This window comes from Nuphar pumila, chromosome 7 (genome assembly GCF_984573655.1).
Source record: "Nuphar pumila chromosome 7, dmNupPumi1.hap1.1, whole genome shotgun sequence".
Lineage (NCBI taxonomy): Eukaryota > Viridiplantae > Streptophyta > Magnoliopsida > Nymphaeales > Nymphaeaceae > Nuphar > Nuphar pumila.
In genome coordinates this window covers 57201798-57212430 of record NC_143255.1, presented here as the reverse complement: position 1 = coordinate 57212430, position 10633 = coordinate 57201798, and the positions used below count along the sequence as shown (strand labels likewise).

Genomic DNA, 10633 nt, shown 5'->3' with positions numbered 1-10633 from the left:
TGGTTCAGTTCGGACCTTGGTTCAAACCGGTTCGGTTCAGACCCGAGTCGGTCTGAATCGGTTTCACCTGACCGGTTTGGTCTGAACCGGTTCACCCAACACATTCAATTTTTTTTCAACCTGTCTCGGTTCGGTCTGGGTGCGACCCGGACTGACCCGATTCGGTCTGGGTCGCACCTAGGCCGAACCGACCCCCTTTTTTTATTTTTTTTTATAAAGGCTCGGTCTGGGCGTGATCCAGACCGTCGGGTTTGGTCTGGGTCGCGCCCAGACCGACCCGGTTCGGTCTAGGTCGCCTCTGGACCGAGTCGGTCCCCGATAAACCCCAGCAGAGGGGAGGAAGGGCATCGCTCCTTTCCCCCTTTGCCTTTCTCTTTTACAGAGAGGGGCTGGCCGCTGGAGCCGGCCCTTTCTATCCTCTCGGTGGCAGGGGGCGGCCATCGACGTCGGTCGACCGGCAGGCCACCTTCTCTCTCTCTGTGTGTGTACCTCTTTTCTTTTTTCTTTTAGAAACTCACCGACAGCCATGGCTGCCGACCTTCTTTGCTTTGACGGAAAAGAAACGAAGAAGAGGAAAAATGAAGAAGTCGGGGGAGGTTTACCTTGTCTCCGCCGTCGGAATCTGGTAAGTTCCTCCTCCCACTCCCTGTCGCTCCCTTTCTCTCTCAGTCTCTCCCTCTGTCGCTCGTTGAGATGCGGTGGAGGGAGGTTGCGTGAGGGCTTTTATAGCCCTCACGCAGGGTGGGGATAACCCTCACCCTCCGCGGATTTTGGGGGGTGAGGTTTATCCTCACCCCCTCAGGAACGCAGTTTCTCCTTTTGGGGAAACCGTTGTTTCCTTTTTCAATATTTTTTTTTATGCTTATCACCTCTGGCGGCTTCGCCGGAGGGTTTTTTTACAAAAACACAAATGAGATTCACTTTCTAAATCTCACTATTGGGTTCTATGCCAACTCATTTTTTATGAGGCTTGTTTTTGGAGTTCATCTCATGTGATCCATGTATCCCAAGAGTGGTTGTGTCTTTGTTACTTTGAGAGTTAATGTTTTTGTCATCTATAAGAATATAAGGGAACATTTTAAAGATGTTCTCCTAAGCATTGTTAAATTTGTGTTTCAGCTTCTATTGTTCCACTTGAGTCTGAGATTTATCTGTGTCATGGTTTTGATTTTGGATAACCTTTTCCTTTGATTTTGAGAGGCATGTCCAAGTATCAAAAGAATTCCTCGAGGCTGTGGAGAAGAGAATTCTTGGTCAGCACCCAGCTTGGCGTATTGATGCTTACAAGGTCAATGCATGCTGTGATTCTGCACTTCTTATGACTGACCATTCTGTGTTTTCACATGGTAAAGACTACTCTCTCTCTCTCAAACACACATGCACAGGCGGGCACGTGCGTGTACGCGCACACATCATTCTGATCATTACAGGTCTGCTGACACACACATCATTCTCAGTGTACAAAGAAGAAGATGCAGTTAGTGGTTTTTATTTGTTCATTACGGGACTGCTGACACGGGAGCACTGCGTTGCTGTGGAAATACAGGTGTCTTTTCTGAAGTTCTCACAAATCTTCTTGGTGGTGCAAACTGCAAAGTCCATTTTCTTCCTTCCATGTTCCTTTCAGTTGCGTTCTCATTTTGTGTTTCTTTCTTTTTAATGCCCGTGGTATCATAAGTGACCAGCCAAAATGCGGATTTCTTCCTTTCTCAAGTTTCATAGCTGAAGGAAATCCTATCAAGAAGAGGGCTACTCGTTTCAAAATGCACCAAGTGCTGAAATTTCATCAAGGAGAGATCATTTATTTCCACTTGCTGCATGTCTTGTTTAACATGAAATTTCCCAATCCTTCTTGGAAGATTTTTGTTGAAGTCTAATGGTGTTAGTTACATGAATTTTAAACTGCTTCATTATTTACAACTTATAAGATATGTTAGTTTTATGTATTTCCTCATTCTGGGCATTGTAATTGCCTTTTTTGACTTTTTTTTTGAAAGAAAGTAACTGCCTTTTTGACTTGTAAACAGGTTGTTTCATTGTTTGTCATGTGAAATCTTTTTATTTTAGTCATCAATTTGTTCACCTCACATACTCACCTGATTGAACTAAACATGTAAATATTTAAGTCAGTTTGTTGTAGAAGTCCTTTTAAAAGTCCAAACAAACTGGAAGCATTTGTTGCTTTAGTATTCTTTGGAGATTCAGGTTTTCTACGGAAGTCCACATGCACTGTATATGTTGGTCTCATCCAGGGCGTTTTCCTATTTTTTTCAGATATCAGAGTTAAGCATATATGACCCCTTGGATTTATGCTCTGGATCTAGAGAAAGAATACGCCATGCTATCAGAGCTCTCTTTACTACTACACAAAACAATTTTCGTGTATTTTTGGATGGAGTGCTCATTTATGGTGGTTTAGGTGGTTACTCGGAAGCTATTTGTAGTTTGACTGACACGTGAGAGAAGCAAAGTATTCGTGGATATGCTTGATGGTGTAATCAAGTCCAACAATGATCAGCGCATTTCATGTTTTATAGAGCTAGTTTCAGAGACACTTTACTATTCTGGGATATTAAATAAGCTTCTTAAAGTTCAGAAACTTGATTTATTTGACATAGAAGGAGCAATCCATGCATACTACAGCATAATTTCGCAACCCTGCTACATATGCAAGAATTCATATGATTCAGAAATTATACTGCGCTTTTCTTTCTTCCATTGGAGGAGAGCTCAAAAAATCATAAGGGAGTACCTAATATCTGCAACTACAAAGTATTGCAGTCTTATGATCAGCTTTCAACCCGGAGGGACTGGAGACACATAATGAATATGGCTCTATTTCTCTGGGGTCCACAAATCAAAGTTTCAATTACAAGGTTAATTCTGACTCTCAGTATTTTCTTCTGTTATCACTGTTATGTTTGTTTAAGTCTAGGCATTCTAGTTGAGGATCACATAATAATGATCATCCTGTGATAGCTATTCATTTTACACTCTCATATGCATAAATCATTGCACTCTTTTTTATCTTTTAGTTTCTCTTTTGAGTAGACATAATTTGCTTTGGTTTATTCTGGGACTGTACATGCCAAACGAGAATGGTTTTGCTTTTAGTCATTTCTCATGAAAAGTCGCAACAAGTTTATTGAGTGATTATGTTACCACGCTGGTTGTTGTATTGTGGCATCATTTCATTATGTACATTAGCATTCTCATCGTTGTCGAAGATTGTGGATCCAATTCATAATTTTTTCTTGCCTTTTTGGCTTTATGTTCCACAAATTAGCATTCAATAAAAATCTCTAATCTGTCGTTACTTGCTTCATTTATTCAAAGGCTTGAGCTAACAGATAGTGCTCCTTGGCCTTATACCTATCCTGTAAATTCATCTCATCTTGACTTCATTTTTAAATTGTGCTCCCAGTTTCCATATAGTAGTGAATTTTACCTGTTCCTTTACTTCCAAGAATGAACTTCATGGTTTTGTTATCTGGTCCTACATGATAAGTAACTTTCATATACTTTGCAATAAAAAAATCAAGTAATCTGCATGAAAATGAACTCAGTTTAGCAATATCTCTATGGATTGTTTCAAGTTAGGTTTGTCTTCTAACGTCAAAATCCAACGCATAGAGTTCTTTGTGCAAACGTTTTCACATATATTGTTTCTAGTTAGGTTTGTCTTCTGTCGTCAAACCCCAAGGCATAAAGTTCTTTGTGCACGTGTTTTCACGTATCAATACAAAACGTGCATTCACTTTGTCCTCATGTAACAATTTTATTTTTGTATTGTGTTTTTATCAGTAAGAGCCGTGTGTAGATACATCTGATTGTTGCACATTTCTATAGTATGTTTGGATTTTTGTTTCCTTCTAGTGCATTGAGCTTGTGATTTAATAAGATTAGTTGTTGGCAATACTTTTATCCATGAATAAAGTTATTCATCTAGTAAACTAAATACAGAACATGGAAACAAAGGACAACCATACCAACCTTCTTCCAGCGGCTGTTGTTCATTCTTAAACTTTCACCAAAGATGAGCGGCTCCATGACTTTAATTAGGCTATTATTTTAATCCCTTCTTAATTGCCATCCATACAAAATCGTATTTCTATTATCATGGCACTTTTGGTTGGGTTCTTTTCTTCTTGGATAATTGTGATTTTGGTGTTAACTTTACTATACAAATCCTACCTGCAGGCTCACTTCATTGACCTTGATATGAAGCCTTTGAAGAAGATGGTTTACTACTATGAGTTGGACCCGAAAATTGTCTGCCATTATTGTGCACATATGATAAGAGAAGTTGGAGATGGTGACACAGTAGCCAAGTTGCATAACCAACAATTAGTATTATTTGAACCAAACATGGGTGATCAAAAGAATTAGGATACTAAATTTTTGAAGTGAGGAAATCTGTATTAGTTATAATAATGAAATGGTTATGGCCATAGATACATTATTTCCAATTAACGAAATTGCCCATTTTGTTTGACTTTTTTCATTTGTTAGTTGCTAGCAATACACATTTTGGAAGTGCACTTGTTTGATAATGCTGGTTAGTGTGATGTGGGTGTATAGCTGAAACAGGTAATCCGTGATCTTCTCTTTCATTAAAGAAATTGCTTGATTAGAAAAGGCAGAAATTTCTTGAGTGGAAATTTCACCCATATATGTCTTCTTATGAAATGGTTCTTTTATGCTTTAATCATTTTATGGTTCCTTTTTCTTCTTGGAGTGGCACAGGCGAAGTAGAATCGGCTGGATTTTACAATAAGAGTGTCAAACAATAACTGTTGATTGTTGGTCAAATTTAGCTGCACAAAAGATAGTGGTTGATAATAATTATTAGCTAAAATCATGCCATATATACGTGTCATGCAGTATGTACCTGTTATATCAAAATAACAAGTGCGCAAAATATGTACTTAGTATTTAGCCAGAAAATTCAACGAGAACCTATTTCTAAACTTTAAATCTTTAATATATACCCCATATTATATGCTATCTGATGATTATTGTGTTTCATATAATAATAGTGGTGTATAACATGTTGCCTCATACCTGAGCAAGGCAGGTTATATGTCCCCCCCCCCGAACAGGGCCGATACTCCATCTCATGTTCGGGTGTTCCCAAAGAGCGCCACGTATAAGATGTAGACCGGCATGTATCCCCATGTGTACCGCCATTCTCTTCCTCTTTCTCGAACGGACATAAATGCCCTCCATCTAGAAAACTGAATCGGCGGTTCGTGAAAAGGACAAAACTGCCCTCCATCGTTATCGAGCCAAAATGTTCCTCAAAGTTTGCGTATGTAGCAAGCTGTATGTTGTAGGATTTAAATAGTTCAAAACAATCCATTCTCGCCCTAAGCAGAAAACTCTACCGGAGCATACTTTGCTTTCATCTGTGTACAACGGAGCATCCTTTCCTTTGTTCCAGAGCATCTGTTTCTGTCTTACGCGCAATCGCAGCATCGCTGTCACCTTTTGTTGCGTATTAGTTGTTACTGTTGCTTACTCTATAGTTGGAATATCCAAAATCCTATCGTTTCGGTGAGTTTCGTGTAAGGTTTCGTTATTCAATCTGAAGATTTCTTCTTATACAATAATTTGTAAGTTTGATAAATCTTACAACGATGTGTACTTATGAACCCAAATATTTTGATGATTTCTAATCATGATGATCGTTTAATGCGTTGTGCAGGTTAGCAATGTCTGCGGCTCATCAGAGAAGAGATGCCCCGTCGTTCTATGGTTTGTGTATTAGAGAAGTGATCCGCCAGTCTCATCTATATAAGGTTTTTGAGAGGTACCAAAATATACTTAAGATTGAGAACGATGAAGACAGAGCGAAAGCCTTGAAATTGTATTATGCGGAGGATTATCCCTCAGATATCGAGGCTGCGGACCAAAGGAAGAATGTTGAAGAACTAAAGATGCAGAAGAAGGCAAAGCAAAGAAATAAGGAGGAGAATGAAAAGAAAAGGAGAAGGAAGAAGGCAGAGAAGATGGAAAGGCAAAAAAAGAATGAGGAGGAGAGAAAAAGGTATTTTGACAAGGTAATGATGGAGGCTAAGGCCGATTTGGAGAAGATGTCCTTGGAGAATAAAGCAAGGCGAAACAAGGAAAAGCTACTGAAGAAGGCAGAGGAGAGGCAAAGGCAAATGAATAAGGAGGAGAAAGAGAAGGAACAGAATAAGCCTCAGGATGAGGAAGAAAAAGAAAGTTGAAGGAGGGAGAAGGAGTTTGAGGAAGGTAAGAAAATGCAAAGGCAAGAGAAGGAGGATGAAGAAAAGAAGGAAAGGCAACAGAAGGAGAAGGAGGAGGAGGAACAAAAGGAAAGAGAAAGGAATAAGCAAGAGGAGGAAGTGCAGGAAAGAAGAAAACAAGACTTGGAAGAGAAAGAAAGGCGGCGGAAGGAGAAGGAAGAGGAGGGAGAAAATGAAAGAGAAATGAAGAAGCAGGATGATGGAGTGCAGAAAAGAAGGAAACAAGACTTGGAAGAGAAAGAAAGGCGGCGGAAGGAGAAGGAGGAGGAGGAAGAAAAGGAAAGAGAAAGAAAGAAGCAGGAGGATGAAGTGAAGAAAAAGAAGGAAATAATATTTGGAAGAGAAAGAAAGGCGACAGAAGGAGAAGGATGAGAAAAAGGAGAGAGAAAGGAAGGAGAAGGAGGCAAAAAATGAGAGAGAAAGGAAGGAGGAGGAGAAAAATGAGAAAGGAAGGAGAAGGAGGAGGCGAAAAAGGAGAGAAAAAGGAAGGAGAAGGAGCACGAGAAAAGGAAGGAGAGAGAAAGGAAGGAGAAGGAGGGCGAGAAAAAGGAGAGAGAAAGGAAGGCGATGGTGGAGCCGGTAGAGAAGGAAAGAGAAAGGCAGTTGGAGGCAGTGGACCCACCAGAAAGGCCTAGGTTGGAGGGAGAACAGGAGAAAAGAGCGACTAAGGTAAATAAATTTGTCATGTCTGTAAAGATTTAATAATATGTTTAGCGATTTTAGTATAGCGATTACTGTGTTAGGTATTAATATGTATAGCAATTACTGTGATAGTTTGTGTGCAACCAATATTATTTATAGCGATGAGTAGAATATTATTTATAAGTACAAATGGAACTAATTTACAATTGGTAGGAATAATATCTAAAAGGTCGATAAATATATTGCACAATAAATTATAAATTGATACGGAAGAAATTGAGCAAAATAGCTAACAAATCGATATTAACTAACAAAGATATATCTCACAAAAATGAGAGTATGTTACTATTACAGCGGTTTGAGATACAATGCATATAATGAGTGAATGTAGGATACCTGATGGGGTAGAGGCCCTTCCTAGCATGTGTAAACAAGCATTCTTGTCAACAGGTCCCAGCGTCTTACAAATATCGATAAGTTTCCAACCATCGTAAGAACAAGATCTACCTGCAATAACCAAACAATGCCTTAATGGCACACAAGACGACATGACTTCTTCATCGATAGCATGATGAGATGGAAAGCTACTCACGCCGCCTTAATGGCACTGGTTGGAATGTTTGTGCATCATTGCTTTCTTCCATAATGCCTAACGACAACAAAAATGAAGAAAAGACACGAGAATGTTTTGTAACACAAGGCAGGCACGAGAATGCAACAATGTGTTGTAAAACAGGATAAAAAACAAGGCGGAAACCTCAACCGGAGACGAAGGCAAAGTTTGGGTTGATAATGGGAGCTACTGTTACAGCAGATGGCGCAGGAGTTTAATGAATAGGGAATGTCTCCACTTTAAATAGTTAACATCAAACTTTCTGGATGGAGGACTTTTTTGTCCTTTTCTCGAACCGTAGTTTCCCAACTTTTAAATGGAGGATATTTTTGTCATTTCCTCGAACCGTCATTTCAGGGCAAGAAAAGCAAGTAAGGGTGATTAAGTCTTTGCAACAGCACCAGAGTCTGATGCAAAGTTATGTCATCATACATGGGAATACGAGCCCCATGTGCATAAATACATGGCGCTCATTCAACCCCCCGAACACAGACGTGGGATTCAGTGAATCATTGGGGGTGAACATACACCACCCTCTCATACCTGAGAGGCATACCTTTTACTTTTGATGGCAGAGATTTGCTTGCTCTGACAAGATGGACATCACCTACATATTGGATGGACAAATGTCCTGGGCACAGTTTTCACTTTGGTTACATTCTTCTAGCTTACTGGGTCCTACTAGATTTGGATCCTTAATGTGCATATTGGATTGACAATTTTGGTGATTGTACCGAATTAACAGTTTCTTAGTGGCCAGATAGACTATGGTTTGTGTCCAAAGTTATGAAGGTATGTTTCCTTCTTTCTGTGAATATGAGGGATACCCAGGCCATTTCTCCCCTGTTAGCTGTTTGATTTTTTCTGCTCATGTATAGGGTTGTGACGATACCTAGGACAAACGGCTTGTTGACCCTCGGGTTTTAATACGGCTGATGTGTTTTCAGCTCCCTTGTCACATGCCATGCATTTGTTTAATCATCTTCAGCTGAGTATTTTTGTTTTTTGTTCCAGTTCTCACCTCTAATCAAGTCATGCTTGGGGAATTGTGATCTTTGCTTGAATTCTTCACTTGTTCACAATCTCGAAGTTCGTTTTCTGCCAACAGACACATCTTTTAGTCCTAGTTTCTATACAGCAGTGCGACAACGGTATCTTGAGCACAGGGAGTTGGAGACCTTATGGGAATTAGATAATAATTTCAACCATTGGCCATGAAAACATTTTTTATATATGTTTTGAGTCATCTTTCTAAAAATGGGGGTGTAAGTGCATGTTAAATGAAAAACCCACTTAAAATCTAGGTGGACAATTGTGATCATGGATATATCGTAGATGAGAGGCACTATTTTCGATTCATAGTCAGTTTGCACTTCATTGTGAAATCCGATAGTGCAAAACGATGCTACATTAGGCAATAGTCATAGAACAATACTTTCTGCAGGAACCATAAAACCAGTTTGGAGTGTGAAAAGACCCAACCACTAGACCAGGGATAGTGTGACGTGGGGTTGATGTCCACTTCCGGCATTGACCAGCCATGATCTTCATAACATCTCTTCAAATCAATTATTCTTATGTTCCTCAGTCTCTCCTGCACTTTTAACTGACATTCGATTGATAGATCAGCTTGTGATGCTCATAAATTATGTAGTCATGGTGAAAAATCATTAACTTGAGCAATATGCTGCATTGCATGAATGGACAATGAAGCTTTTTTTAGATTGATGGTGCTGAGAAGGCTATAGCTTCGCCACAGAAGGTAACACATAATTAAGATGTTTCCATTTAGTACCACAAACTGATAAGTAATCCTTTTAATCCCTGTTGTAAACTTGTTTCTGTTATATTTTTCTATTGTTCTTACCGGGTGCTACTTTCCAATTGTAATGCACCAAAGTCGGTTTTTATTTGATTATTTCCAAGCTGATAAATGCCTGACAAATTCTGTCACAGTATGGTATTATTGTGTGGCCCCAGCGTTAGATCAGTGACTCATAAGGGTTGCTAGGCTTCAGCATTTGTATTTAACATGAAAGGGACACGAGGGGAATTGATACAACCACCAAACTTCTTAGCATTTATCCTTGGGTCGAACAGCTTAGTTTACTGTTACTGGTAAATTAGGGACCATTTTCCGAATAGGTAGAATTCATGAGTTGCATGACTTTCAGTGCTATTTCCCACCATGTTTGGTTAAAGACTTCCCATTGGTGCTATTGGTGATTTTATTAACGCCATTAGCAGCTATTAATCGGTTAAGAAGGGATGCCCTAAGACTTCCCATTGGTGCATAGTATGACAAACTTTATTTGTCACAGGTCGAAAGTGGTGCACATGTGTGTGCATCGTAGTGGGGGCCATTAGTGACACATGCGCTGCTAAGTGGAAAACCCATGTCGATGGCTATGGCATGCGACGTTGGCACAAGGCAACACAACATGCTCGTTAGTAACTCAACAAGCAAGTATCAATGTGCACATTACATCTCAAGTGCATCTCCTCAATTCCATGTTCCATGGCATGGGGTTCTCTTTGACCACACACGGCTAGGTTCCATGCTTCAGGACTACCATGCCACCTATGGCCCGTCTCAACTTCTTGTCTGCAAAAGGAAGACTTTCATACGGAATTCATGTGCCACAATCGGATTTTCTCTGACTCAATTATATGTGAAAAACACGTATGTGAAGTCAGAACACAGAAAGGAGCAACTTCATTAAGGATACCATGCGGGCTCGCCAAACTTTGGGTCGCGTATCTCCATACACATTGAGAATCTTTGAGCCAAGATTAAAATCTCGTTGACACATTCATATGTATGTGAGGAAGACTGTGGTGCAGTTGTTTCGGTGAAATACGTGACTTCATTCGAGAACACCATTGGAGACCAAAAGTGTTGCATTTACAAGTGGTATTCGGGCTCTTCCTATTAGCCATCATCTATAACACCTATATAGGGGATTTTCCTCTTGATTGGTGCGTCACCATGCAGTCTTGAGGGGGAAACCCCTATATCTCGTGAGTAGCACATTAGAGTGCATGTAAGTCCTCACAAATATACAAATTCTCTACTTGGGCTCAAGCATGCACAAGGCTCACTCTT

At 39.9% G+C, this 10633-nt stretch overlaps 1 pseudogene across 1 annotated transcript; it reads left to right on the top strand.

The window, feature by feature from the left end:
- The first annotated feature begins 497 nt into the window (after positions 1-497).
- LOC149832313 (inositol-pentakisphosphate 2-kinase IPK1-like) lies at positions 498-3128 on the top strand (annotated as a pseudogene). Its single transcript, XR_016433097.1, has 4 exons — positions 498-625; positions 1199-1346; positions 1458-1546; positions 2275-3128. The product of XR_016433097.1 is annotated as an inositol-pentakisphosphate 2-kinase IPK1-like (transcript).
- The last annotated feature ends 7505 nt before the right edge of the window (positions 3129-10633 follow it).